Consider the following 27,243-nt stretch of genomic DNA (forward strand, 5'->3'; position numbering starts at 1 on the left):
AATATGTTTGGCTCACCGTCAGTAGAGATTTTAGGTGGTGTGGATGGTTTCATCTAAAAGTTTTAATCTGGTTTGCTTATGATTCTCTATTTTTTTACTTCTGTATTTAAACAGGAAATTATGAAACGAGAGTGGCCAAACTGTGACACATTCCATTAAACAGTTTTAATCTGGTTTGCTTATGATTCTCCATTTTTTAACCTCTGTGTTTAAACAGGAAATCATGAAATGAGAGTGGCCAAACTGTGACATATTGCATTATACTGATAGCCAGGTTCAAACTGCCCTCTATTTAAGTCCTTTCCTTTTGTCTGAAGTTTACAGTATCGTATAGGCCTCAGTATTCAGAACACCTCTGTCTCTCTGCTGTAACTATACGGAATGAAACACTTTTTTTTTTTTGTATTATAGAGTCAACAGAGAGGGCAGGCAGAGGGTGCAAAGGGTTGACAGGCTGGTGGTGAGTGTAGGAGAAGTTTTACACAGGAACCCTTCCTAGCTCCCACTCACATGGCAGACTCATAATCTCCAGGCTGCATACCTGGGCAGGCATGAATGGGACACAATTTGTTGAACTAACTCAAGCATGTAAATTCGCATATATTCCAGTTCTCTCTGAGGCCATACAAATATGTATATACATACGTATGCGAACATGCATATAAATGGAATTCTGCTCATTTTTTTCTTGAAGAAATGGTCTTCAACAAGGAGTTAGGGAGATCTATGTTTTTATCCTGCTGCATACTGAGAATCTAAAGCACCTGACAAGTAACTGAGTACTTCAGGATCAAAAATCTTTGGCAGAATCAACAAAGTAAACCCAGGTTTCTTCACTCAATTTTTCTTTTTCTTTTTTTTCTGTTGCCACAGAGTGATTTATTTTTCCTTTGCACATATCAGGTTGGCAACATTTTAGGTTTAGCATTTGCAACCCAAGATTTGACACCCTGGACTGTTCATTCTTATGCCATGAGCAGGTATGTGTGCCTATCCATAATCATTCTGTGCCTTAGTTTACTGATCTGAAAAATAGGAATAGCCTGAATCTGGCCCTAACTCTAGGAAAAATTCTGTCAACTACATTGACTGCATAAAAAACTTAAGGATTTGGCCCTGTGCTGACAGTCAGTAAGCTAGAGTGAAAATGTTCTACATGTGCTATTTGACCTCTACAGTTGAGGATTTAAAACTTTAATTATAGGAACGAGAAGATGAGAACAGATTCTGAGTTAGCTACTTTTTTTTGAATAGTTATTCAGACTCCAGGGGGAATAGTGATTTGCAGGCTCATTGAGGGAGAAAAAGGATGTCCTTTCTTTCCTAGGTGTACGGGGGGAGGAACAAAAGGGGGCCTTGATACCATTCCATTAAAATAAATCACTTCTCAATCCAGGCGAGAATTTGTATCAGAATATTTGATATTCGAAACTTTACCAACAAGAGCAAATCAGAGAGGGCATTTGATTATGCAGGGCCAGATCCTGCTAAAACTCCCTCAGAGGTGTCTGACTGAATTCAGGAGCAGATCAGTATGCAGGAAGTTACCTGGATAAGGCTTTTAGACAGTGGAGTCTATGAAAGAGAGAGATGTGTTGCCTTTTTGTTCTGGGGAGAGCTGGCAGTGGACAAATTAGACAGGAGTACTAATCATACAGCCTGACCTCCAGCTGCCATTGAAATCAGTGAAAAAAAAATTTAAAAATCCTTTGAATCCAGTGGAGACAAAACAGGGTGGTTAGGGTTAATTGATTAATTACTTTCCATAAAATGTTTTGAAATTCTCTGATGTCGAGATCCTATATAATGGCAAAGTGGCACTGTAATCCAGAGATTGTTTAGAGAGCTGTCATTCGTCGATAACATTATATAGAATACAATAATTGTAATTTAGTAAATCTGTTCATTTCTATCCATTAAGGCAGGGAGATATTTTTAGTTTTTAAATTTTCTAACAACAGAAGCAATCTGGGAACAGGCAAGAAAAGGAAACCAGTAAAAAATTTGGTTGGTGGGCCTGTCTAGAAATAAAATATGACAAAAATATGCCTGAATAGTCAAACACTTTGCTGAGACATTATCTTCAAAAAAGCTATATGTGTCTGTGCGTGTGGAATATCATTACTTGATGAGTAGGTTGTTTCTTTTTGCAATTGAGCTAGACAAGATATAGGTTTCAAAAGGCAACAAGTAAACTGGATATTCCAGAAGGTGAGGTAATTTCTTCCCTGTTTTGTTTTGTTTGTTTATTTGTTTGGGTTTTTTGTTCATTGGCTTTTTTGTCTGGTTGGTTGGGGTTTTTTTGTTTGTTTGGGGGTTATATTGGGGGGTTTTTTGTTGGTTTGTTGTTTTTCTTTCATTGTTTGAAAAGTAGCCTTGAGAAGAACAAAACAATTCTCCCCTCCTTCTTACCCCACACACATTTTCAAAGCTATTTCCCAAGTATTTTTTTGCATATTCTCACAACTTTATTTTTTGTGTCATTTTAAGACTCTTAGAGAGAAGCTACTCCAAAGCGCCCCTAAATATTGACTTATGAGCCTGAATACATATATGTTTAGAAGACAAAAGAAAGTTACGAAGTTCCTGCCCCAAATGATTATTAGCAGTAACAAATGGCCTGTCTGTGTTCTCTTTCAGCTATAGATTGCAGTTCATCTTACCAGCAGTCATTTAGTTTTGAAACACCCTGACAACGTAGTACAGTATTACCATTCCCATTTTATAGATGAGAAGAACCAAGGCAGAACGATTAAACAAGTCACCCAAAGTTATACAAGGTCTGGGGCAGAGCCAGGAATAGAATCAAAGTCTCTTGAGTCCCTGACCTTCATATTAAACACAAGATCATTCTCCCTCTGTTCCTAGTTAGAGAATTCAATTCACCCCATCTGGTGTGCATGTGTAATTTGTACCGGAGGGGTAATTCATCCCTAGAGGAGGGCAGGCGGGGCTTGCAAGGGGTGTCAGCTGTGAGCTCAAGATTTGCATAGCCTGAACATTCATTGAAATGAGAATTCCTCCCAAGGAGCATCTCTGGAAAACACATAAAAAGGGGGCAACGCAAAATTCTGTTTAGAGGTCTCCAAGCTTTCAGAAGGTGATTTTCCTCAACTGTTTTCTTCCTTTGATTGCAAAGCTAAGAATCAAGTTTATCTGTCAATAACCCCAGGCTTCATTTACTACCCTGAAACTGTCATTTGGTGTTTGGGACAGGTGATCATTTAACGCTGTCTTCTTAACCCTGCAGGGGACAGGCTGTTGATGGTGAGTGTGTGCTGATAGAACCAATCCTTCACGTGGCCTTCATACGCTTAATTAGCTGCTGCAAAACGAATGCCTCTCAGCTATCAGTGTCATCGTTTGAGCTCAGTAGCATTCCTTCTAGAGCAGCACTAAAGATTGGAGGGGAAATAATTACAATAACATTAAGGAGACCCTTAAATTATGCCTGTGATTTTGTGTGTGTGTGTGTGTGTGTGTGTGTGTGTGTGCGCGTATGCACATACATATGTATACATGGAAATATAAATATTGTCCAGGGATTATAGAAAAGTTCCCACTTCATGTTGCAAGAAAACCTCCCTGGATGCTGAAGAATTGTTTGTCTGTTAATTGACAACTTAATTGATTAGTGTTTTTTCTTCATGGTACCAATTAGGACACAAAACTGATCTAATGTGGTAGAAGGTTGTCCTGGGAAGATTTCAAGGCAAATAGCTCAAACTCAGGAAATTTAAAACATTGGGATAAGAATCCTAATATTTTGATAATTAATTGAAATTAAATATTAAACTGCTCAAATTCATCTAGGGTTAAAAATTAAAAACATATGTTGTCAGAAGACAGAGACCTGCCCAATGTGAATCTGAAAGTTTAAAACTTCAGCAACTTCAAAATACCAGTCATAGACAGATCAAATGTGTTCTGATCTCTCATCAATTTTCTCATTATTTAATCCTGTTGTCATCAAGAATTTTCCTCCAGAATGATGTCACTGTATGAAAGTGGGAAGAGAATCAAACTTATTATTTGTGCTCAGAGCAAAAAGCAAGATAACTTGATTTGTCTTTTGGCATTACAACCAGAAAAGTGTCACTCACTTAAGTCCATAACTTCTACAGGCATATTGGGCTGCTTCCTGTTGAGAGTGAAGTCAATGACTTTTCTACATGAGTGCAGTAGTCAATAGACTCATACTTGCTTTAATAATTTCCTTTCCCAGGGGATAAAGGGATTCTGGTGACTTCTTCTGAGGGGTCTGATCAAGCAAACTCTTATTGACAATGTGCTTTCCTGATTTTGGACCTCAGCTGCCCTGAGGAGGAGCTGAGACTGGCCAGAGGGCAGAGGAATCTCCCGTCTGCATGGAGCTGCCAAGTCCTCACCCTTCCTGCTGGCCTGTGACTCTGCCCACCTGATTCAGGTGTGTGGAGATGGGTCAAAACAAGTCTTCAGTGTCCTTTAGTTCTTTGTCACAGGCTTCGGTTTTTTTATTTGATCCCTTGCCTCTAAAACAGACTCCTTTGGGACACGTTAATTTTGGAGGCCAATGCCTGGATGGGTGGAAATTATATACTCATCCTTATTTCTTCTCCATTCCCAGACTTTCCCCAGATCAATAACTTTGCACAGGGATCTCCAGTAACCCTTGCTCAGGCACAGATTTCTTCAGAGGAGACAGAGCTACTCACATGAGTAAAGCTGAGCTGGATCAGGCCCAAATTTAGTATTAAATCCTGGCAGTTCCAGAACTGTAGCTTTAACAAGGCTTATTTGAGATGAAGGCACATTTTTCAGTGCTCATAACAGCAGCAAGATTCTTATTATACAACATTTAAAAGCAATAATTTCTGCAGATTTAACCTCATAGATTTTCTAATACAATAAAATTAAATTTAAAAACCCTGAATGCAGCAGATATAACCCCTTCATGTGCAATTAGCAAATTTTAAATAGAAACTTTAATATTAACATTATTCTTTATGCCTCGATGAGTGGAATATTATTTAAATTGATATGACATAAGAGGATATAAATAATTCCTAAGTGTAGATCTAAACTAGAATTTCAGACCACATTGAAATGGCAAAACATTATCAATTCCCTATTTCCCAATCTATCATTCGTTACAAGCCTGATGACACATTTTTTTTCAAAGAGATTAAATTAGCATTAGAGTGCTAATAAACAGTATAAATAAATACATAAAGATATTCTGAAAATCTGGTATAATATAAAAATAAATGTTTATGCTTCGCCAAATTTCATCTCCTTTCTGGTGGTTTGGAAAGTGTTGCAAGCAGACACATAAGCTGAAAGTGAACTGCTGCTCTCTTTCCTTCAATAAAGATGTAAACATATTGAACACTAGAAATGTAATTTAATTAAGGAGTATCCTAAACAAAGCTATAGTTTATAATAGAGATAATGACAAGAGACATTTTTTACAAAGGAAAAGAACTAAAAATGTTTTCTGCTGCTTTATATAAGTTAGAAGAAATAGTTTTTTTCTCTTCCACAAGGTATAAGACTAAATCTAGTAAATCATGGCAATTTATGACGAGAAAAAAACCCTATTACCCTTATATATTTTTTGTCAAAGTAGTAAGGTGAGTCCAAGAAGGTCAGATATACTGTGATCTGAGTAATTACCTTTCATTCATTTTTCTTCATAATTTCAAGATTTTTTTTTTCTTGCAAGGAAGGTTTGTTGTATGGTTTTGGCTTTGGTTTTGGTTTGTTTTTGGCTTTGTTTTTTGTTTGTTACTGACTGTTTTATGTAAAATAAATATGTAGTTAATATTATTTTAGTTGTGTGTCATGATATGGCATCCATCATATAACAGCCCTCTGTAGTTACAGGAAGTCACTTTTGCTTACTGGCAATTTAGGTGCTTTGAGGACAATAGCATAGGGTACTTATCCAAAAATCCTTTGACCACCATTCCCTGTCAATTCAGCAATGGCTTTTTCAAGGAAAAAATCAGTTGTTGTTTTTATTAAGCAGATAGAAAGCAAATGACAAGAGTCAGGCGTTATATAAATTTTCTTTTCTCAAGATGCTTCATGAGGAATTTTATCTGAGGTAGGAAAAAAAAATCTTGCCTAAAACTTCCCCTTCTGTTACTCACAGTGGTCCTCAGAAGCCAAAATATATTTGCTTTCCCAAGACTATCAAGGCAGAATAATTAATCCATAATAAATCTCAAGATTGCTTGATATTTACAGCCATGAAATACACACAGCCCAATGTGCTCTCTGACATGAACCCCACTTTCCACATACTCTCAGTGAGAGTTTTGCCCACTTTATTTTTAAGGTTATGTAACAATCCAATGTTCCGTTTGATACCACTTTTTTTGGGGAAAAATCCACTTTGCAAAATCATTCTAAACCTGCATCACCTGAAATAGGCTGGGATGCCCAGGATGCAGCATGAGAAGGAGTGGAAGAAGCACTCTCAACAGATCGTGCCCTGCCAATGGTGCTTTGTGACGTTATGGATAGCTCGGGTACGTGCTTCACCCCCGCGACAGTCAGCGAGGCCAGGCATGCACACAGGTGCTTAAATACCTAATAATTACATTGCAAATTACCTGCGCCTTAAACTCTTCATGAAATTATAAATGCCTGTAATTGCATGACCTTGACATCATAAATCCTTACAGGCCCCATGGCCAACTCTTCACCAAGAGTAAATTGCCAGAACCGTAATGAAGTTGATAGGGCTGTACTGAATGGACAGAGTTAGTGCCTCTTCAAATCTGCAAGTGAAAATAACCAAAAAAAAAAAAGAAAAGAAAAGAAAAGAGAATATAAAAGAACTGAGCACCAAAATTAATAGGTAAGTTGACACAGGACTTTGAAGATTGACAGGATGAAGAGGATCTCACATGGAAATGACAAAGTGAGAGAGAGAAGGAAGGAAATCCCTGAGATTTTTATTTTCCTGGACTTTTCTACTTAATTAGGAAAGTTAAAACCAAAACAAATCAGAACATGCAACACTAGCCTCTATTCAGTCTCTCTATGATTTAAATCATAATTCAAAAATACCTCCATAGGTTGCAGGAGAGAACAGACTTCTCTACCTCTAGGATTATAGAAGTATAATTCATTCTCAGTCATAAAGCTTCATAAGAAGGCAGGCACTTCATGGTAATAAGGGCAAAATAATTTTGTTTTCTGATACTTATAAAAGCTTGCAGCCTTCCCAAATTCTCTGTCAGGATAGAGCTGTTCTGCATAGGGCACTTCTCAATACAGCCAGTAGATTTCAAAGTTTCTGTAGCAAGTGAATGAGGGAAAAAAAATGACAAAAAAATATCGTAGAACTAACATGAACTTTGTTCTTTCTGCAGCTAAGAGTAGAATGGCAAATAAGGGGAAGTGCTTCCAGACACAAGCTAATCAGCCATATACTCTGAAGCATAAGATTTGATTAACCTTAGTGTGCGCAGGTACAAAAGTGGCTCTGAAGGTAACTTTATTTTCCTTTTCTTCTTTCCTTTGAAGTTATAGGGCCAGCTTTTCACTTTAGTTCTGGTCACTATTTCCTATTTTGTATGATCAAGCATACAGTCTATGTAATGACATTCACAATGCACACAGCTCTTTGAAAGCATAAAATAACTCACCAAAGCAGCCCAGCACTGCTAGGGACAGGCAGAGTTCTTCTTGTTGACCTGGTCAAGATTAAGAGAAATGAGTATTAGGGATTCTAAAGTGAATAGTACAGCCAAACACTAATCTCATAATATTTTTGGCATTGTATTTACCTCAAATATTGGGAAATCCATGAGCTGAGCTATTAGGTGCCTGAAGGCAGGTAAGTGGAGTGTGTTGGGCCTCATATACAGGGTTTGGAAAACTGAGACACATGGTCCCTCTTGATTTTCTGTAGACATGACCACTCCAAAATACACCAGCAGCACAGTAGGCTGTCAACAGAGCAGTAAACATTTAAAACAGGGAAACAAAAATGGTTCCAGCTTCCTCTCTGCTATTTCTCCTTGATCTGGATTAGCAACAGCATGGCTCAAAATTGTGCCAGACCCAAAAGCCAGCAGCTTTATCCTTCAACTGTGCTAATGCAGAAAGGTTAGCTTTGTTTTCACTCCAAGGCCGGTATAACATAAGTGGCTCATGACTGGTTATGCACTTTCCTGGTTAGACTTTGTCCTAAAGAAAGAAATGCAGCCTCCTATGGTTTTGCCTCTTCTAGTCTTGAAGGAGCCACATAGTTGGCTCCTGTTGTACTGAGTGGATAATAGGAGTGATCATTTAATAAAATATTGAAATGTAAATACTTAGGCACAGTTATTCACTCAGATTTCCAGAATAATCACCATCATGGAGGGAATGAACGCTGCTCTACACATAAAGCATTCAAAGAAAAAAACATCAGAAAAGATTTCTCTTTTTCAACATCATGCAAATCAGTTCCTTAGCTCTGTAGGGAGGAAGCAGAACCAGCCCCGCAGTTTGTAGAAGAATAATTCTCCTAAATCCTTAACAATACCTCCCTGTGATATTGGCAGGGCTGATACATCCAGTTCAGAATTTGACAAACTCTGAGAGGAAATAGATGAAAGTGTTATCTAAAGAAGCTTCTAGATTGGTGGATAAAGTGCAGGTCACTTCTTCCAGAGCTGTTTGTGGGAAATCTGCACTATTAGCTGCCCCTAGTTCTGTAGTACATTTTGCTATGAAAACCAGTGCCCCCAAAGTGAAGACCTAGCAGCTTATTTACAGATACACACATTTTGAAATGGGTTAGCTGGGATGTCAGACTGCTCTAAAATACTTCAGGAACATGCAATGGTGCAAACCAAAGAGAATTTCCGCTGGCTTTCCTATAGTTAAGATTTCTTTCTTCTTTTCATGGTTCACAGCACTCAGTTTTGCCCACTGGGATGGTTCTGCCATCAGGCCCACTGCATCTGCCACAGCTCCTGCCAGGCTCCTGTTGCACTGCCCCAGAGCCTCTTGCTCTTTTAATGTATGGAACTCTTGCTTCCTTACATCAGGGTCTTTGTGTCCCCATTTATTGTCCATTTTTATTCTCTTCTGGTTTGCTCCACAAGCAGGGGAATACACCCAGCATGTGCCACTCTGATGACTTCATATCCCTTTTCCTATGCTTTTCTTCCCTGTTCTTTACTTCTTCCCAGGGAAAATGTACATATCAGTCATGGCCTTTTCACCTTCCTAGGGATGGCAAACATTTCTTCCTGTTGAGTTCCCAGTTCTCACGCTGCCTATTCATATTGAACATAAACTGCTCCATGTTTGCAGCCACATTTTTGTTCCAGTTCCCACCAAAATTTTTATTTATTTTTCAACTTCATAGTAAATAAAAAACTACTTTACACTGTAAAAAAGACTAAAACTTGGACTGTAAGTGTTCACAGAAAAAAATGGAAAGAGATGATTCTTTGATCTTACAAACAAAGGACTGGCAATATCCAGTGGATAGCACTTGAACAGAAAATAATACCTACCCCCCACCTCCTCCAAAAAACCCCAAACCCTACAACAACACTAAAGAACAAAAAAACTCCATCAAAATAAAACCATCAAAACAAAAATTATATTGTCACTAGTAAACTCTGTAGTGCTGGCACTTTTTCTTCACCTTTTTTTTCCTCCACCTCCTTCTCCACCTCCTCCACTTTATCCTTATCCTTCTTCTTTGTTTAACACCCATTTTAATCCATGAAGAATTAACTCAAAGCCTCATGAACTAATTTTGTGTTCCACAGAAAATTGTGCTGCATGACTACAAAGACTGTTTACATCATAAACCATTAAAAGTTTTATAACAGAGTGTGATTTAAATGGTTGTCAGGAATGGTTTCTTTGACTATTACAAGACATTTGAGGCTGGAAGGCTACTGAAGTGATGTAAAGTTCTTTGTGTTCCTCATCTAAAACAGGGCTTTTCCCCAAGACCCATTTACAGGCCTAATCAAGTGGGAAAAAAAAAACCCAAACCAACAAACCGAACCAAACTAAACCAAACTAAACCAAACTAAACCAAACCAACCAATCAATTAAATAAAAAAAAAAAGCAAACAAACAAAAAAAAAAATGAGGCAGATTTATTCTCTTTCCCTTTTGTACTGATTATGGTATCTTGTTTTTTGAGACAACCCACATAATAATGGGAAACAAATATCTAAACTTGGGTTCACTTCTATATTTATGCATGTTTTATTAATGTTAATAGATTGAGGTGCATATCAATATTGGTTGAGGACCTCAGATATATGTCAGGATCATATGCGTGTACATCTAGAGGAGAGTACACTGTTCACTCCAACTCTAACTTTTCACATGCTACTCCCTCTGAAGCAAAAGAAGCCACCTTCATAATTATAGGCAACATGAGAAATAAGTGGAAGAAAATATTTTACTTAAGCATAAGAATGGTAATTGCTTGATAGTAAGCTCTGTTAGGATTAAAAATATTTAGATAAAAATATTATGAAATTACCCCTAACTAGGGAGCTCAAAACTGAGACGGAATCAGCCCAGCAGAAGAGAATAGCTGAAGAACTGAGAGGAACTAGACTGATACTCCTTTCCTCTTGCCTGTGTGGTTAAGGATTGTCAGGGATAGCAAATAATTCTCTGTTTTGCAAGCAGTGAATAAAAAAATTCATACAGAAATTTTGTTTTCTTCATTTGCTTGTCATTCCTACTCAGTAAGGAATATTATCTTTCAAACTTTATCACTCTTGCAGCATTCCTGCTAAGCTCTCCGCCTCTGCCTACAAATTTCCTCTTCAGTTTTATCATAACTTCTGATTTCTGTAACTTCTGATTTTCCTTCAAAAGTGCCTTCAATGACTTGATTTCAATGGCTAGACATTTTTTTTAACTGCAACATATTTATTCCTTTGCAGTCAAAGAAGAATTTTCCTAGCTCCCAAAGCCCCAGACCAAAGACCTCCAGTTTTGGGTGACTATGGTTGATCTAGGTTTTGTGCAAAGCTCAGAAATAAGTATTGCCTTTGTTTCAGATATGGATGATAAATAACTGTTCCATTTATTAAGGCTTCTTGGACTTTATAGCCTTTTGTATTCCTTCAATGTGGATATTTGAAAAGGATATGAGAAAAAGCAAGAAATTCAGGGGTTTTAATGAACGAAATGAAATTTGGTATTTATTTCAAATTTACTTTGAAGCCAATGACTAGCCAATTCTCATGAGCTTTTTATGTTTCACAGTACTAAGGACTTTGATCAAAGGTTAAAAGCTCAAAATTATGCCAGTTATCAAAAACATAGGGAGATACATAGTTGTGAGTCCTGAAAACTCAGCTGGCATTTGTATTGAGAGTCTGAGTAGTCCATTGTTAAAAATTCAAATGTACTTCCTCAATAAAAGATTGGTTCTATCCAAATAATTTCTGATAGTAGTTCATAAGTTCTTGAAGACCTCCAGTGATGAAAAGCCTTCAACTTTCCTTTGCTAATACTCCCCAAATTTCATTATCATTATCAAAGGGATTTACCTTTTCTCTTTATTTTTTATGTCATAAAATGTCTGTCCCCTTTTATTCTCTGTGATAAACAAATAGTTTCCCTCCTTCTTAGAGTTTACCATTACAGCTAAATGTTTACTGCTTCTGTGTCTTCTCTAACTGCCTGTGTGTTCATACAAAATGAAGCCAAAAGGGCTGCAAACAAGAATCATTTCAGAGAGTTTTCTAGTGCAAATAAATATTCAGTGTTCTCTCCTACCTCAACCAGATTTTCCTGTAAAAAATAGTTTTGTTTATGAATGATGTATTATAAACCCCAGCACATTCAGCTATTTCTTCTCCCTTTCCAGATTTTCGTGCAATAAACAAAAGGTCCCAAATAAATAATTAACAAAAATTGACTTATTTATAATCAGAAATGTTTGGCCACCAGATGGTCCAAAGTATATCTTCATGTAATGGGATCTAGAGTACAATTTTAACTCTGCGGGAACAAACAGCAGAGTATTAATAAAATGTCAATTAGTTTAATTTAGTCTCATATCTATTGAATATATATATTGGCACCTACATGGTTTTAATTTCATTTTAGGATTCCAGCTGGTATTGAACGCAGAAAACTTTTAAACAAGTAAATTAAAAAAAATTGCAAAGACAAATAAATATGTCAAAGGATAGAAAGAAATAATTTTAAATGAAGCTGACAAGAAACTTCACTGGTAATGTAAAAACTTTTCGTTTATGTGCATTGTTAATGCACTTGATTGTTTTGTCTCTGACATTAAAATTAAAGTGTTATACTAATCAAAAATAAATTTCATTATCAATATGATCTTGAAATTTTCCTAAAGTCAATTTTTCTCTCCCTCTCTGCTCCCCGCTTGCAGACTTCTAAAATTTTTGGATCCATGGACAGATTTTTGTATACTTCCTACTTAGCTGGCTCCTCTGAAATACACTATTAAATCCTGAAAGTCATTGGTTGACATAGTGTCCTGTATGGCACTTTTCTTAAAAGGATCTCAAAGAAATTCAACAATTATAGTAAACTCACTGAGAGTTTATCCCAGGATCGTATTTGGCCCTCTTTCAAACACAAGGGTCAGGCTGAGAAGGGGTGATGAGGGCAAATATATCAAACTGAAATTAATTTCTGTTGTACTGGATCTGTCTGGTATGAAATAACTTTCTTCACACACTGTATATTTCTGTGTTTGGGATTTCTGACCAAAGCAATGCTGGCAACACACCACTGTTTTAGCTGTTGCTGAGCAGTGTTTTCTGCGTCAAAGCTTCTCCTGTTTCTTACTCTGCCCCCTTGCAGTGACCAGCCTGGGAATGGGCCAGAGGTTGGGAGGTTCACAGCTGGGACAACTGACCCAAACTAACCACAGTTTGGTATTCCTTACCACATAGCACCTCATGCTCAGCAATAAAAAAACTGGAGGATGTGTGGGTTGTCTTCTAAGCCAGCTGCTGCTTGGAGACAGGCAGGGCATCATTCTTGTTGTGGGATATGGCAATTGACTCTGTATCACTTGGGTTTTCCCCTCTTGCTTTCTCTAGAACCTTGAACAAGTTTTATTGGTTTTGCTGCTTCTATTTCCTCCCCCATCCTTCTGGGGACAGATGTGAGTGAGAGTCAGGGTGGGTGCTTAGTTTGCTGTCTATAGTCCACCCACCACAGGTGTTCATCAGTTGCAGCAAGGGCTGCAAAGTCCCTCTGGGAAGGGAGCCAGTGTTTGATGATTAGACAGGGCTGAGCTCAAAGCTATTGGAAATGTGATATAACTACCTGAGTCCACTGGGTTATATGCACCTGCAGCATTAATGTTAAGTTATACATATTGAGTTGCAGGGACCTTTTGTTATCCAATACATGCTGGCTGTCACAATCTGCAGACTGGGCTTGATAAAGCCACATTGCTGCTAGGAAGGGCTAATATGGTCACGCTTGATGTAGGACTAAGCTCTTGTATGTTGTGTTCTGTATGTGTCTCCTTTGATCAGAGCTCATGGTGCATGGCTCTCATTTTAGGGCTTGAGATAACCTGGGATTTGTTCCACACAAGTTCCAAAATTTGCACTGTTCCCCACTCTCACTGAGGTGCAAAAAATGACTATGTAAATGGTGATTGAACTCTGAGCAAAGAATAAGCTCAGATTTGTGCTTAAATCACAATGTGGTCTTTCAGTTAAAACTAGGAATGCCTATACAAGCAGATGTCAGAAATTACTGCATTAAAGAAAAAACAATAAGACTGTATTTGAGGATTACTTAGCTTTATGTCTGTGCTGCAGCATGAAGTTCAAGCCCTGCACACTTCTCCAAATGTTCAGTGAAGAGCATCCACAAGAGTGTCCTATGCAGGAAAGCACCCACATTTCAACTTAATGCTCTGTGCCAGAAGAATTTAACCTCCTGTCCTTGTAGTGGGTGTTAGACTTATGTAGATAACCCTCTCTTGCCAGGCTCCATCTTTTTTTTAATTTTAATACTTTTCTGTGAGGATAAAATACACAATTCCACACACTCTGTCTATATTAATTTCCTTTAGGGAAGGATGAAGTACAAGGGTGAACACAGCTTCTGCTACTTTATCTGAGGCAAAGCATGCCCAGCACATAGGGAAATGATAACAGAAAGGACTTGGGTCCCTTTATTCCCTCCAACTCTTTTCCCAAGAAGAAAATCATTCCTCTCTATCAAGCATACTGTGCTTTTAGAACACCAGGCCTCTCAATTTAATTTTTTTTCCTTGGAACTCATGTACTTTATCTCTAGATGAAAAAACACATGCTTGTACTCTTATTAAACCCTATATTGATATTTTTTCAGAACCCAGATTTTTTTTTTGCAGTAGGACATTGCACTGGAATTTCTGATGTCATTAAATTCCTGTGTCTATTCCTGGGACAGTTTTGGTGATTTGTTTTTTTTTTTTTTTCCTATGATCTGGACACTGCTTACTATCAAGAATTTTCTGCAGAAAGGTAAGTTAACATTTTCACTGACAAGTGGATCATGGTGGCTTACTTCAATTACTGTTTGTAGGATGTTTCAATGCAGAACAGAGTTCCTTTGTAGCTGGTGTTGCAGAAACATGCAGCAAAGGATGGTGCTTGCTCTGAAGAGTTTACAACATAAATAGACAACAGAGTGGTGAGGGAAAGCTTGCTCAGAGACTTGCCTAAAGTCACACTGCAGGGAAGAGCTGGGAATAGTATCTAGGTCTCCTGATTCCCCCAAGTCTGTTTCTTTATTTACTAGGCCATGTTGTCTCCCTCCATTTAATTCCCTTCTCTTTTTCTTTATTCTACTGGATAAGATTTGTCAGCACAGGTTCCCATATGCAAAAAAAACCCATTCCTTTAAGTGAGAAAAAGACCCCAGAAAATAAACCCCCTGGAAAAACACCCCTTCTAAAGATTTGTTACAGTGCTCTTTGAATACAGCAAACATGCAAAAGGGAAGCACTATTCATGATTTGGTCTTTAGCATATTTGTATGGGGAATTTGAATGGATTTTTGCTCATCATCTTTGAAGGAGTGGCAAGTTTAGGATGGGATGTAGCATGGCCTCTATGGGAAGTATGGACATGTATATTTACTAGGTATTTGTTATCTCTAGGATAAAGGAAATTAGTTTCATTGGGATGAAAGGAGGATAAAAATAGATGCCTTTCAATATTTCTTACTATTACTTTTAATTTCAGGGTTGAGAAACATCAGTTTGAAGAATTTTCCTCAAGTGAAAACCTAATTGCTCTGGTATCTCCAGATGTCGAATGAAATTGCTGTTAATCTCTGCTGTAAGACTATATTTATATATTTATTTATTGCAAAATAAAATGAGATTTAAACAGAATTAAGTAAAATTATTAGGTCAAAAAACACATGCTTGACTAATGGGCATTCCTCATAATTCCCATGACTTTTCTGCTTGTTTAATTATCTGTACTAGAGCAAATAAGTACCACATTTAAGACCAGGTTGTTATATAAACTGTTGATCTTGTAGAGTAGTGAGCACATATGGCTGCAAATTGAGTTTCTTGGATTCTCCTCACTGGAAAGCTTTTGCTGATGATTTTGCTGGAGGATGTTTAAGGTGACACTTTTAATATGTACAATATATCCACAATCCTTTTGTGATATTTTCCTTGATTTCTTCTGAATTTTGGGCAAGCAGAAGCCTGAATCTAACCAAACCAACTTCAGAGTGTTGTTCTTAAACCACACGTGCTGAGCACACCTGTAAAGAGGGCTGTGCTAGCAATGAGCTTCCTTCCCATTTGACACAAGCGCCACAGTCTGCAAGAGAGAGTCCATAAACCCCATGGAATGCTTTATCCCAATAATCCATCATCCCTATATAATAATAGGGGATACTTCTCTCGAGTATTCAGATATTTTTCTCATATTTTCTCACACATTTGTGAGAATAAAACAGGGAGTTACTCTGGTGGGAATGCCTGCTACTGATCAGAAAAATTATTTCACAGCTATCTCATTATATATCTGAATTCAGTCCTGTGTCTTCCCTCAGATTAGTAGAGCTGCCTAGGACAAGTCAGCTTCCCAGTCACATGGCGTTTCTGTTCACCCTCTTGCAAAATAGGGAATAACAACCACCCTTTGCCTTGTTTGATTAAAAAGCAAGTTCTGCAGGCAAGATAGGATTCTTTATTATGCATATGAACAACATCTGGCCTAGTGTGCCAGGTGCACAAATAATTTATTTATGTAATTAGTTAAAAACGTGAGCTAAACTGTGATAACAAATCCATGTAGACACTCTTAGTCCTGGATGAATACAAGGTAAGTAGGGTAAAGTCTTTCTTTTAAAAGCTTAGTGCATATTACCTCATATTTGCTACAGGGTAAATACACGTGAGCAGTCCCAGCTGAGCTGACACAGGAACATTTGTTACTCCTTCATATTCACATGCTTGAGCCTTCACACACATGACTTTTAATGTTTTCCAATAAGGTAAGGGATATTAGTTGCACTGGACTTAACTGGAGGATAATCCAAACCTCTTGTATAGGCAATGTCTGTTATTGCTCCTGGTATACTCTACAGGTAAAAAAAAAAAAAAAATAGCAAGAAACTAAGTTATCCAGAGGACCTTTTGCTCCCTGATTAATTAAATGTAAACCAAATGGAAAGAAATTTGGGAAACTAAGAGCTGAAATGCAGTACAATGACTGCCTTTTGTGAACTGGTAAATGGATACATGTTAATTTATCTCCTGGCGTAGAGCATGGTCAAACAGGTTATTTCAGAGCATCTGTGCTTTGCATTAGCTTGTTTGTCTTCAAATTAGAATGGAACAAGAGAGATGAGCTTTTAGACCCCGCTACAGCACTCAACGGGGATCTAGCAAGCAACAACATAATTTTCCAGAGATTATGGTACCTGCTATGTTTCAGCTCAGAGATAGAGTGCTGTAGGTAAAGCACACAACAGAACAGGTTGAACCAAGGGCCAGGCAAGCCCAGGACAACACAAAACTATGCAGAACTGGTATGATTTTGCAGATATATGGTAGAATAAGTAACCATATAATGTCAGATACCTCTGCATCAAATTCTGCTTTAAGGTACATGATATAAATTTAGGAAAAAACTAAGTTTTACTGGATTCACACTAGCAAGATGGTTGATGCATGACATCAACCACCAGGGCATAGCAGGAGCATTAAATACTTGCTCTCATTCTAAAAACCCAGTAATAGCAGATACTTGCTACATGTAACATTTCTCCCCCTTTTTGTTCCCTATTTCAGGTAAAGTACACCTTTAATGAAATTGACTCATTATTTTTCACTTCTTTCTCCTCCTGTGTATTAATCTGTAAGGCAGTAGCAGTTTTTTCTTTGTTCTTTCCCTTGTGTTTTCTTTTTCTTTTAGTTGTTTTGTCAGCCAACATTAAGTGGGACTGACTTTTCTTTGTATCTTTACTGACAAATCTATATTAGTAACAACATCAATACTGTATTAAACCTGAACTATGGGAATAATTTGTAATCACACTAAAATTAGTAATGTCGCTTATCACGTGGCAGGACACAGGATAGAGAAGTAGAACTACCATTAGCTTGGGTTATTATTACCTTATTAAGGCCATTTAAATAGGCTGTAATTCTGGGAATTTAAAGGTCATTTTGATTTATTCAGTTTAGTTTTTAATGTGTTTAGAAAACTAATTAAAGAACAAACAGCATGGCTATATCATTTTTAATGGCAAATATGTGAGAAGGGGCTGCCTATTCTGAAATCCAACAGAATAATGAGCATTGTTACAATTTTCAACATTGAACATTATTCCCTCTTAAAAATTATTATTTTTCCATTGCATTAAATCATTTCCATCTAATTTTGCTCTTAATATTTTTAAAGGGATTTCTTACAAATATTTCTCCCTAGGTTTGGAAGACTCAATGACCTCTAGTTTGTTTGAGCTTTCAGAAGACCAAAATAAATAAACACAGGGAAAAATAATAATCTCTGAAATGGCCTTTAATCCCCATGAATGACCTAAAATTTGTTCACAAAGTAATGCTTGTCAATTGTTTAATTTTTCCACAAAACCTTACACTATGATGGCAATTCTTCACTGCCTACTAAATGATGTGCTTAAGCCTTAAAAAAAAAAAAAAACTTGCTTAAAAAAAAAACCTCTTGAATGCCTTCAGCTTCAAGAGTTTTGAGCACCTTAAAAATGTAAGACAGCTTTAAACACTTTGTTGAATAGAAATGTTTACTTTTTTTTGACAATTCTTCAGAACTGGACAGCAGCTGTTTAACACAGCTCTGATCTGAATCCTTCTGTAAGATTGATGATGACAAATTTTGATCCACAGGGCCCAGGGCATGGCAACGTGGTGTGACTGTGAGCAGGTGGGAGAAGAGCATTGCAGACAGGTGAAAGTTATGGGTGACATTTCTATATAATATATACAGAATTCTGAAAGGATTAAGTGTAGCCATGACAAGAAAATTAACACTGTGATTTTTACATAAAACACTGTAATTTTCCTTTTGACCACCAAGGGCAAAATGTGCCTGTTGCTCCAGATCAAGCCTCACCTACAATGTACAAAAAATTCCAAGATGTTTTACAGCCTCATGAGTCAAAGTCACATGAATGCTACTTTTTTTTACCACATAGGCATTGATACGAAGTATTCCTCTCTAAAGAATCCAAGTGACAAATAAAAAGTTTATTAATGTGGTAGTTTCCTAATAAGGAGAATCTCCTACAACATCAATCAACATTTTAATTCTGTGGTTTTGGTTTAAAACTAGATTTATCCATCTGGAAATATTTTCCAAAGTCCTGTGGTATTTCCAAAGTAAATATCACAGGAGCTCAGTGGTATTTAAAGATCATGCATCTCTTTCAAAAACAGGAAAAAATAATAATTCAAGATCCAATTTTTCATTCAAAGAACAACAAAAATAAAGGTATAATTCTAAATTTTAGGGGTTATCCCATTGTTGCGTTAATTGGCCTTTTTCTTAGCTGTAAGGATCTTCTAGAATCATAGATATAAAGGGTGCAAATGATGGTTTTTTTTTCAATCCAACCCAATCCACTGCCTTAAAAATGTCTAGTCAATATCAAATCTGAGCCCATTGATTACATAACACCTCCTGCAAAGCTGGTCAAATACTCTTGTTAGCCTCCCTTTCCTTCTGGAAAGGGAGAACCAAAGGCAGCCTCCATGCTGAGAGAAATTGAGTGTGTGGTAAAGATCTCAAGACCTTGTCATCCAAATGGCATTTGAAGGATTGAGTCAAGTTGAACAACTGACTCCATTCCACTTTTTCCAGAGAGAGAAGACCTGTTACTAAAACAAGTAATGATTCAGTGTCTTATCTAGAACATGGTGTTCTTTCAAAGCTCAATATTCTGGCTCTGGTGCCAGACATAATTGGCAGGGGAGAAGTCGATGCCACTTGTGCATCACCAGCAGCATTTCCCACAAAGTTGGGTGATGTCACTGCAGCTCTTATTCAGAAAACAACTTTCCCAGCTTGTCCAGGGAGTACTGACAAGGTTATTACCAGAGGCGGGTTGCTAGAGGCTGCAGCTGACAACAAAAATGAGGATATGTGAACATTAATATCCAAAGAGACAGCTACCTGCTGGAAGCACTTGCCTGGAAGAGGTGCTGGGACTGTATAAATATAACCCTCTCTTCGTCTCATCCCAGGAAGTTTTGAGGCCAACCCAAATCTGCAATAGCTGGGATCTAACAGGTAACAACAGGAATCGTCCTTTTGTTATTGTGCTGTAAATAAATTTTCCATGTGGAAACTTGTTAACCCTGGCTGTGGCTTCCATCTCTGCAGATATGCAAGACCTCCACCAGCAAATCAATCGTTACATTGTAGTGGCACTCACTTGACAAGGAGTGTTTGGCTTAGTGCAGTGCTGCTATTTGTTCTGTGCATCACAGGGGGATGTGATGTGTGAGAAAACCAGGCAGAGAAGCTGGTTGATGCTCACCAAGGACAGACAGAGCTGGCTCTGAAACAGGGTGGTTGAGTGGAGGAGGGCTCAGTTGCCCTCAGTGCTTTGTGACACGCTGAAGATACCCAATGAAAATTCCTTAAAAAAACTAAAAAATAGAGATGGTCACTTCTTAATGTATCTCTTGTAAATACTATTCATTAGTTTGTGCCTCTGATTTTATTTGTTTGGACATTTGCATTTCCCAATTAATGGGTTGACAGTAAAATTACAGACTTGGAGAGCTATGGGCACACAGATTTTGCTACTGTCTTCAGAACATCTTAGAGCACTGCCCTAAAAAATGCTGTGTACGGAAGCTTTCCTGACCCAGCAGGCACTACCCTAGCTTACATTTCCCTGAAGCACTGTCTCTCTAATGCTTCTTGCTTGATCTGACAAGTGGAGGAGCAAAGAGAAGAGGAGAAAATTCCTGTCTGGAAAAGTGAAGTCCACCACCCAACTGGTTCATCCCCAAACTGGCAGCGCTGATGAATACTCCCACTTCTGCTCCCTCAGTGGGACTGCTGCCTCTGAATGACCCAGAGAGGAGCAGTAAAGGTTTTGCAGCAACCTGGAGTCAAAGGCTGGGAGACTTCCTTCTCTCTCTGCTGGTCCAGGATAAAGACATTCAGAGAGCAGTACTTAAGCAGAATTTAATTTAATTTTTATTATTTCTTTAGTCCGCTTTTAATTTTTTTTGTTTAATTTAGTTATTTAGTTTGACATGACTCTTGGCATGAAGCTGGACTCCATTGCTTGACCTTGGAGCTTTTTGTACTCTGAGTTTAATTGAGGAAGTGCAGAGCTCCAGAAATTCTTACCCTGGCCTTGGGCTTGCTCATGCAACAAAAGACATTGAAGTGCAGAGGAAAATTAAGTGAGATATAGAGAGTAATGGCTCAATGCTCATTTTGCCTACAAATATATTCTTAAATAAAAGGGAAGAAGCAGAGCATATAGCTTAATAATCTGCTCTGTTAAAACTTTTTGGCTCTGCCTAGTCACAAGGAATTCTGAGCCTTTCTAGCTGTTTACATCCTGGTACAACATCAGTGTCATTCCTTCTTAGAGACTCAGATTCAGCTGCACATCCACTGTGTAGGAATTTCCTAACTTTCAGCTGGCACCTCTAAGAAACCTGGAGTACAGGTATAAGGCCTATTCATTATGAGGTGAGCTTCTTGGAAAAAGATATTTTTAAATTTTCTTTTTGCACAAGTTTCAAAATTAAAAAAAAGTGGAAAAAACCAAAAAAAAAACCAACAAACAAAAGAGAGGGAGAGAGAGAGAAGAAAGAAAGAGAGAGAAACAGAGAAGGGGAGAAAGAGAGGAAAAAAGAAGAAAGAGAGAGAAAGAGAGAAGGGGAGAAAGAGAGGAAAAAGAGAGAAATAGAGAGAGAAAAAGGAGAGAAAAGAAAGAGACAGAGAAAAAGGAGAAAAGGAGAGAAGGAGAGAAGGAGAGAAGGAGAGAAGGAGAGAGAAAACAATCTAGAAACAAGACGGGAATCTAAGTAGACCAAGACTGCCTTCAGTAGTGATGTCAAAGATGGCCCAAATAAGAAGTGTTTTCAGAGGGCAGAACCCCTACTCCAGTCTTCTTCCCTGGCCACATTCCATTTCTGATGTGAAACTATGGAGTATGTCAGTTGCCTCTGGCCTTTTATTGTCTAGGCTTGATTACTTTCCCCCATCAGAACCAGGCTTCAGGCTGCTCTGATCATACCTGATTTGAAACAGGTATGATCATAACATCTGATCATACAGAACACCAGGGATGTTTTTCTGAGATTTTAAGAGACACCTCCAGATATGCTTACAATTTTCAGCTTTTTTACCTGTGGCTAGAATTACAAAAACAAAAAAAAACCCAAAAAAAAAAAAAAAAAAACCAAAAAAAACCCAAAAAAAAACCAAAAAAAACCCAAAACAACCCAAATCAGTGTGTTTCAGTATGAGTTGACCAAACTATGGATTGCTTGGCTTGTCTTGCACTGGCATTAGACTTTAAGCAGCACTGCAGAACAGCTAAAAACTGTGTTAATACATCTTCACCTCATCCAGGAAAAATCAGAGGACAGAGAGGGTAAGCACCCATCTGTCTGCAAGACTATATAGACATTCACTCTGTCATGAGCTGGACTTTGTTAATGTGTAATGAAATTAATTAAAACCTCTCCCTTCCCCCGATATTGGTTAAATATTATGACTCACCTGGTTGCCTTCTGAGCATAATAAAACTTGGCAGGATTGGAGGAGGGGGGAGACGTGGAGGAAGGAGGGGATGTGAGATGTTCCTTCCTCTATCTGGCTTTTCAGTGCAAAGTCACATTCTGTCATGTTGCATACACACCAAAATATTTAGAAATACACGGGGCAAAGATCAGCTTGCAAGTGTGAGTTCATGAACTCTGCCAGTGCACAGATCTCTCTGCCAGAGCAGCACAGCATCCTAGAGGCAAGTCAAATGAAAACAGTCAGAATAATACAGTCAGGTAACAGAAAAGGCAATTGTACCGCCAGGACCAATCCCGAACAAAATATATTTTGGCATATATTGAGACCTTGACAAAAGGATGCCTTCAAGGTTACCACCCAAGTTGACTTAATATTTTTTTTTTTTATCTACCTTTTTATTTATTATTTTTCTTTAAAGGGGAGAGAGTGTTTAATTATCAGTTCTCAAGCAAACAGTGGTTCGGCAAAATGTCAGGTCTCCAGCTGAGACGCCACCAGTTTGTGCTTGGGATTGTGTGCCAGGCGGCTGCATGGACAGGCGAAGACCTCCGACTGCTCGCTGAATGAATTTCCACTCGTGCCTCTCGACATTGATTGAAAGCGAAGGCTGCTGTTGGAACCCTCAGGCTGTCTGAAGAAATCCATCCCTCCCCATGCTAGATCCTTGATGAGTGTAACTCCAGCTTCAAGACAGACCGGGTGAAGTGGAGGGAATTTAACCCTTCTGGCCCCTGGAAGCAAAGGGCTGTCAATGGTTTGGGCTGATAAGGAAGAGAAAGGGAAGAGAACAGTGAAAGAAGAGGCCAATGAATTTTTTTTCCCTATGTTTATCCCGCCCTTCTTCTCTTGTACAAAATAAAAGACATCAGCACAACATTGTAAAATATTCTTCTATTTTCTAAGCTTAGCTTCTGTGAATCCATTTTAACAGCCAAAACCAGAAAGGAGGGTAAAAACAAACCCATGAATTTGGCATGAAGAATTAACTACAGTCTTCTCCAAAGGAAGGCAAGTTGAACTAGATATATATTGGTGTAAACGCATCTTAGAGCTCTCTATGATAGTATTGCCTAAACTGTTTGTACTCTCCAGAATTAAAATTTGTGTAATTCTGTGGCTGTGCAATTCCATTTGCCAAAAAACCAAATTTTAGTTACATACCATACCTCAGGGTTAATTTATGTTCTAACAGATACATCTGATTAGCGGTGTAAATGGGTGTTGTCCCATTAGTGCCACCATTCCATTCTTTGGAGGAATATAGCCCATAAAAAAAAAAAAAAAAAATTAATCACAACAGGCATTTTGATTCGCTTTTATCAGGCTGTGCATAATTTCTCCTAGAGCTTATTAATTCACACTTTATTTTTCATACTGGGAATGAATTGCTATGAGAGCCAAAAGAGACTGAACACTGCATTGAACAATTAGTTATGTGTTGTCCTTTTTTTCTTGAATTTCCCTTCCTTCCTTCCTTCCTTCCTTCCTTCCTTCCTTCCTTCCTTCCTTCCTTCCTTCCTTCCTTCCTTCCTTCCTTCCTTCCTTCCACCACTTCCTTCCTCCCTCACTTTCTCGCTTTCTTTTCTCTTTCTCTCTTTTTTCCCTTCTTTGATTTTCTTCTCCCTTCTCTGTTTTCTCCTGCCTCACTTTTCGAGGGCCATATTTTGACTCAGTAGTTGTACGTCACGTACCACCATGAAGTTTTCTGATACATCACTGGGAGTATTACATTACCTGTAATAAAACCTGCAAACAAGCCACGGAAATCACTGCTACTGCAGACCCTCATACACATCAGGTAGGAAAAGAAAAAAAAGTAAAACATTAAGCAGAAACTCCCCTATGTAGTAAAGATGAAAACCACAGTTCATTAAAAAATCACATAAAATAAATAATAAATCTACACATCTGTCTCACTGCTAAGGGTAATCAAAACCAGCAGTGATTATCAGGGGATTTTATTTAAAATTTTCCTCTAAATTCCTGACATAAACACACCTTTCTAAACCAAGCTACATAAAAACCTGTTCCTTTGTGTCTTTGGATTTTTGTCACATAATAAAATTCCATTTTACTTTAATCTAAACCTAAAATGCAAATAATACCGTTTTCAAAAGAAAAAAAAAATTGGAACAGGAAAGCAAGTTAATTTGTTGTGTATTATTTTTGGGTTTAAATTTCATTACGTTTAAAAAAAAAAGCCCTTATTTTCTAAAAATATAATTTTCATTTGTCTCTCCTTTCCCAGAAAGGAAAACTAGGAGAGTCAAATCAAAGTCAACATTTTTAGTCAAGTGGAGAAATTTTCTTTGCAAGTAGCATTTCAGTATAACGCTAAAAGAAACCCATTTGCTTCATTGGTTGTTGAATCTAATTAATGTTCTCACAACACACGGAGCTTAAATACTCCCTACTGACATTAATGAAACCCCTCTTATTGGCTTGCCTGTTGGATTGGAACAGGATGAAGAAAGAGGGGGGACTCTAGCCTTGGTTTCTGTCCCTGACATCCATTAAATAGTTGGAAATTCTGATATTTTCCTCTGCCTCTGGACCTCCAGTTGCTGGTCATACATTAAAGCCAATAAGCTTCTTAAAAACAAACTTGTGCAGATGGGATGGGGAAGTTCTGGTGCTGTTATCCAGTGGTGAAAGATGGTCTTCAATTGGATGAAATCACTGAGCCTTCTTCTCTGACCACAAGGTTCACCCACAGTGGACTCTCCTCTGCTACATAGAGGCACATCCAAAACATTATGCAGACAGATTTCTCATGCTCCTGAAGCAATAATAAATAAATGACTCACCTCCTGCATCTCTGTCTGCTGCACAGGACATGGCTGTAGTGATGCCCCTCTCCAGGGGTGCTCACCTTGCACAAATCTATGAAGTGGTTTCTGGCTGTGGTATCTCCCCCAGAATTGTCTGTCCCCCAGTAATTTGAAAATACCTGTGCAGCCCCAGCTACTGGAGCTCTCCCCCTGGGTAGTGTCCAGTAGCCCCCCATGGGCACTTGGGGAGGACATAGGGAATGTGGATTCTTCCACTTGGGGATCCCCTCAGTCCACCCAGCACAACCTGAGGAGCAGGGAGGTTGCATTCTGCATTCAGGAATGGAGATTTTAGGCTCGTGGAGAATGTCCTAGGCAGTGAGAGATCAGAAGAGAGGTGTGTGGTAGAACACCTCTTGTTCTCCCTTAAAAGAAGTGAGCCATATGCATTTAATTCAAAGAAGAGGTGCATGAGGCTGCCCCTGATGCGGGGTCCTGGCTACCAGATTCCAGGTGATTGAAGCAGATGCCTGCAGTCTTGATCAGTAGCTTGAGTCTGACATATGGCCAGGATTTTCTGACAAACCTCAGTATTCAGTGTGGGGTTTTTTCTCCTTTCTCATCCCTTGACTTTTCTTTGTGAAAACACTCTTTGAGGTGCCTTATACCTTTATTTCATCATACAGAACAGCTGAGGTGCCCTAGAGGTCCAGTAGTCTATTCTTTGAGGCAAGGACTGTTAAGTTACCTTTTTTTTTCCAGCACCTTCCATATTATGTGATTTAAAGGGCAGGTAAAAGGCCAATGTTATCAGACTAATACCTGAAAGTAATTAGTACACACAAATCATCTGAATTTGTTTAAAGAATTAATTTTCATCATTACTGCAACTCACACTTTCTACTGGTTTTCCCCTCTATAGCTGGCAAATATCAAAAGCTTGCTCTTACATAAAGCATACCAGAATATATATTTCAAATGTTTCTTACATATTTTTTTTTTATTGGAGAAATTAATTTATCTGTTAAAATAAAAGAACAAAGAGTGACTTGTAAATTCATTGTTGGTATTCGTTTACACTCTTAGGAAACTGAATTATCTACATTGTAATATGACGCTGTGTATTTGCTGTCTGTGACGACCCAGGACACATAAAGAAAACAGGCTGAGACAGGTATTTCACCTCATTCACAAAATTTAAATTGTGATTTTTTGGCTGCTGAAAATGGGTTTTTGCAATGTTGAACACAAAAGAAAAACATTCATGTTAGAGTCTGCTTCAATTCCATATGCTATAGTGAAGCACCTTGTCCATTTGGACTGAGACATAAATGCATCACTGGTTTACTCACACAATTGTCTGCTGGAAGTTACTGAAAAGCAAGGACAGATGTCAGGAAGCTGTGTAAGAAGGCACACTTCTGAGCTCAGGTTTATAAGGCCTTTATAGGAATATAACAATATCTAGGACTTTTTTTTTTCTTCTTCTTCTTCTGTTTTAGGAATTACTTGAGCTTTCTGGCTTGAGTATGACTTCCTAAGTGTAATGAAGAAATATCTGTAGAAGTAATCCTGTAAATGCACAATCCTGTTATATGTTTACTCACATCAGCAGCATTATTCCTCCAAATAGCTCTAGGTGAGACAAGAATGGTCTAACTCCAGTATAAAAGCTCTGTGAATGTTCCCTTAACTTAGTTCTGTTACAGCACAGATGTTTAGATGCTTGTAAAAAAGGTGGGAAACTCCCCTGAAATTTGGAAAACAGCCACATAGATTCTTGGATGGGGCTTGGAGGAACCTGATCTAGTAGAAGGTGGCGCAGCCCATGGAAGGGGAATGGAGTGGGATTATCTTTAAGGTCCCTTCCAAATTCTATTATTCTATAACTCCTCAGCCTTAGTATTGACCCTAAAGTCTCATTTTGGAAAAAGGGGTTTTAGGAACTTCAGTAGAAGTTGCATTATGTAAATTGAAGCCCTGTCCCACCTGCATCTTATGGGACTGTAGGAATATTTCAGATAGCTCATATCTAGTTTTTGCACCTTCCATTGTAAATAAGTGGTACTGTTGTACATGGCATGCTGTTAAAACTGAAGCTTGTCACATCTGTTACAAAAGCTCTTGTTGCTAGCATTGCACATGACAAATATTTAATCAGAATAATAGAATTTTTAAGGTTGGAAGTGACCTCTAAAACCATCGAGTTCAATCGT

General features: G+C 38.1%; 1 long non-coding RNA gene across 1 annotated transcript; it reads left to right on the forward strand.

The window, feature by feature from the left end:
* Window positions 1-7,426: 7,426 nt before the first annotated feature.
* On the forward strand, window positions 7,427-15,364 carry LOC139589534 (uncharacterized). Its single transcript, XR_011679040.1, has 2 exons — window positions 7,427-7,483; window positions 15,213-15,364. It is a non-coding gene; the product is annotated as an uncharacterized lncRNA (long non-coding RNA).
* Window positions 15,365-27,243: the final 11,879 nt, after the last annotated feature.

The sequence above is a fragment of the Agelaius tricolor genome, unplaced genomic scaffold (genome assembly GCF_023055355.1).
Source record: "Agelaius tricolor isolate 1412-34295 unplaced genomic scaffold, bAgeTri1.0.p SCAF_4, whole genome shotgun sequence".
In the NCBI taxonomy this organism is placed as follows: Eukaryota; Metazoa; Chordata; class Aves; order Passeriformes; family Icteridae; genus Agelaius; species Agelaius tricolor.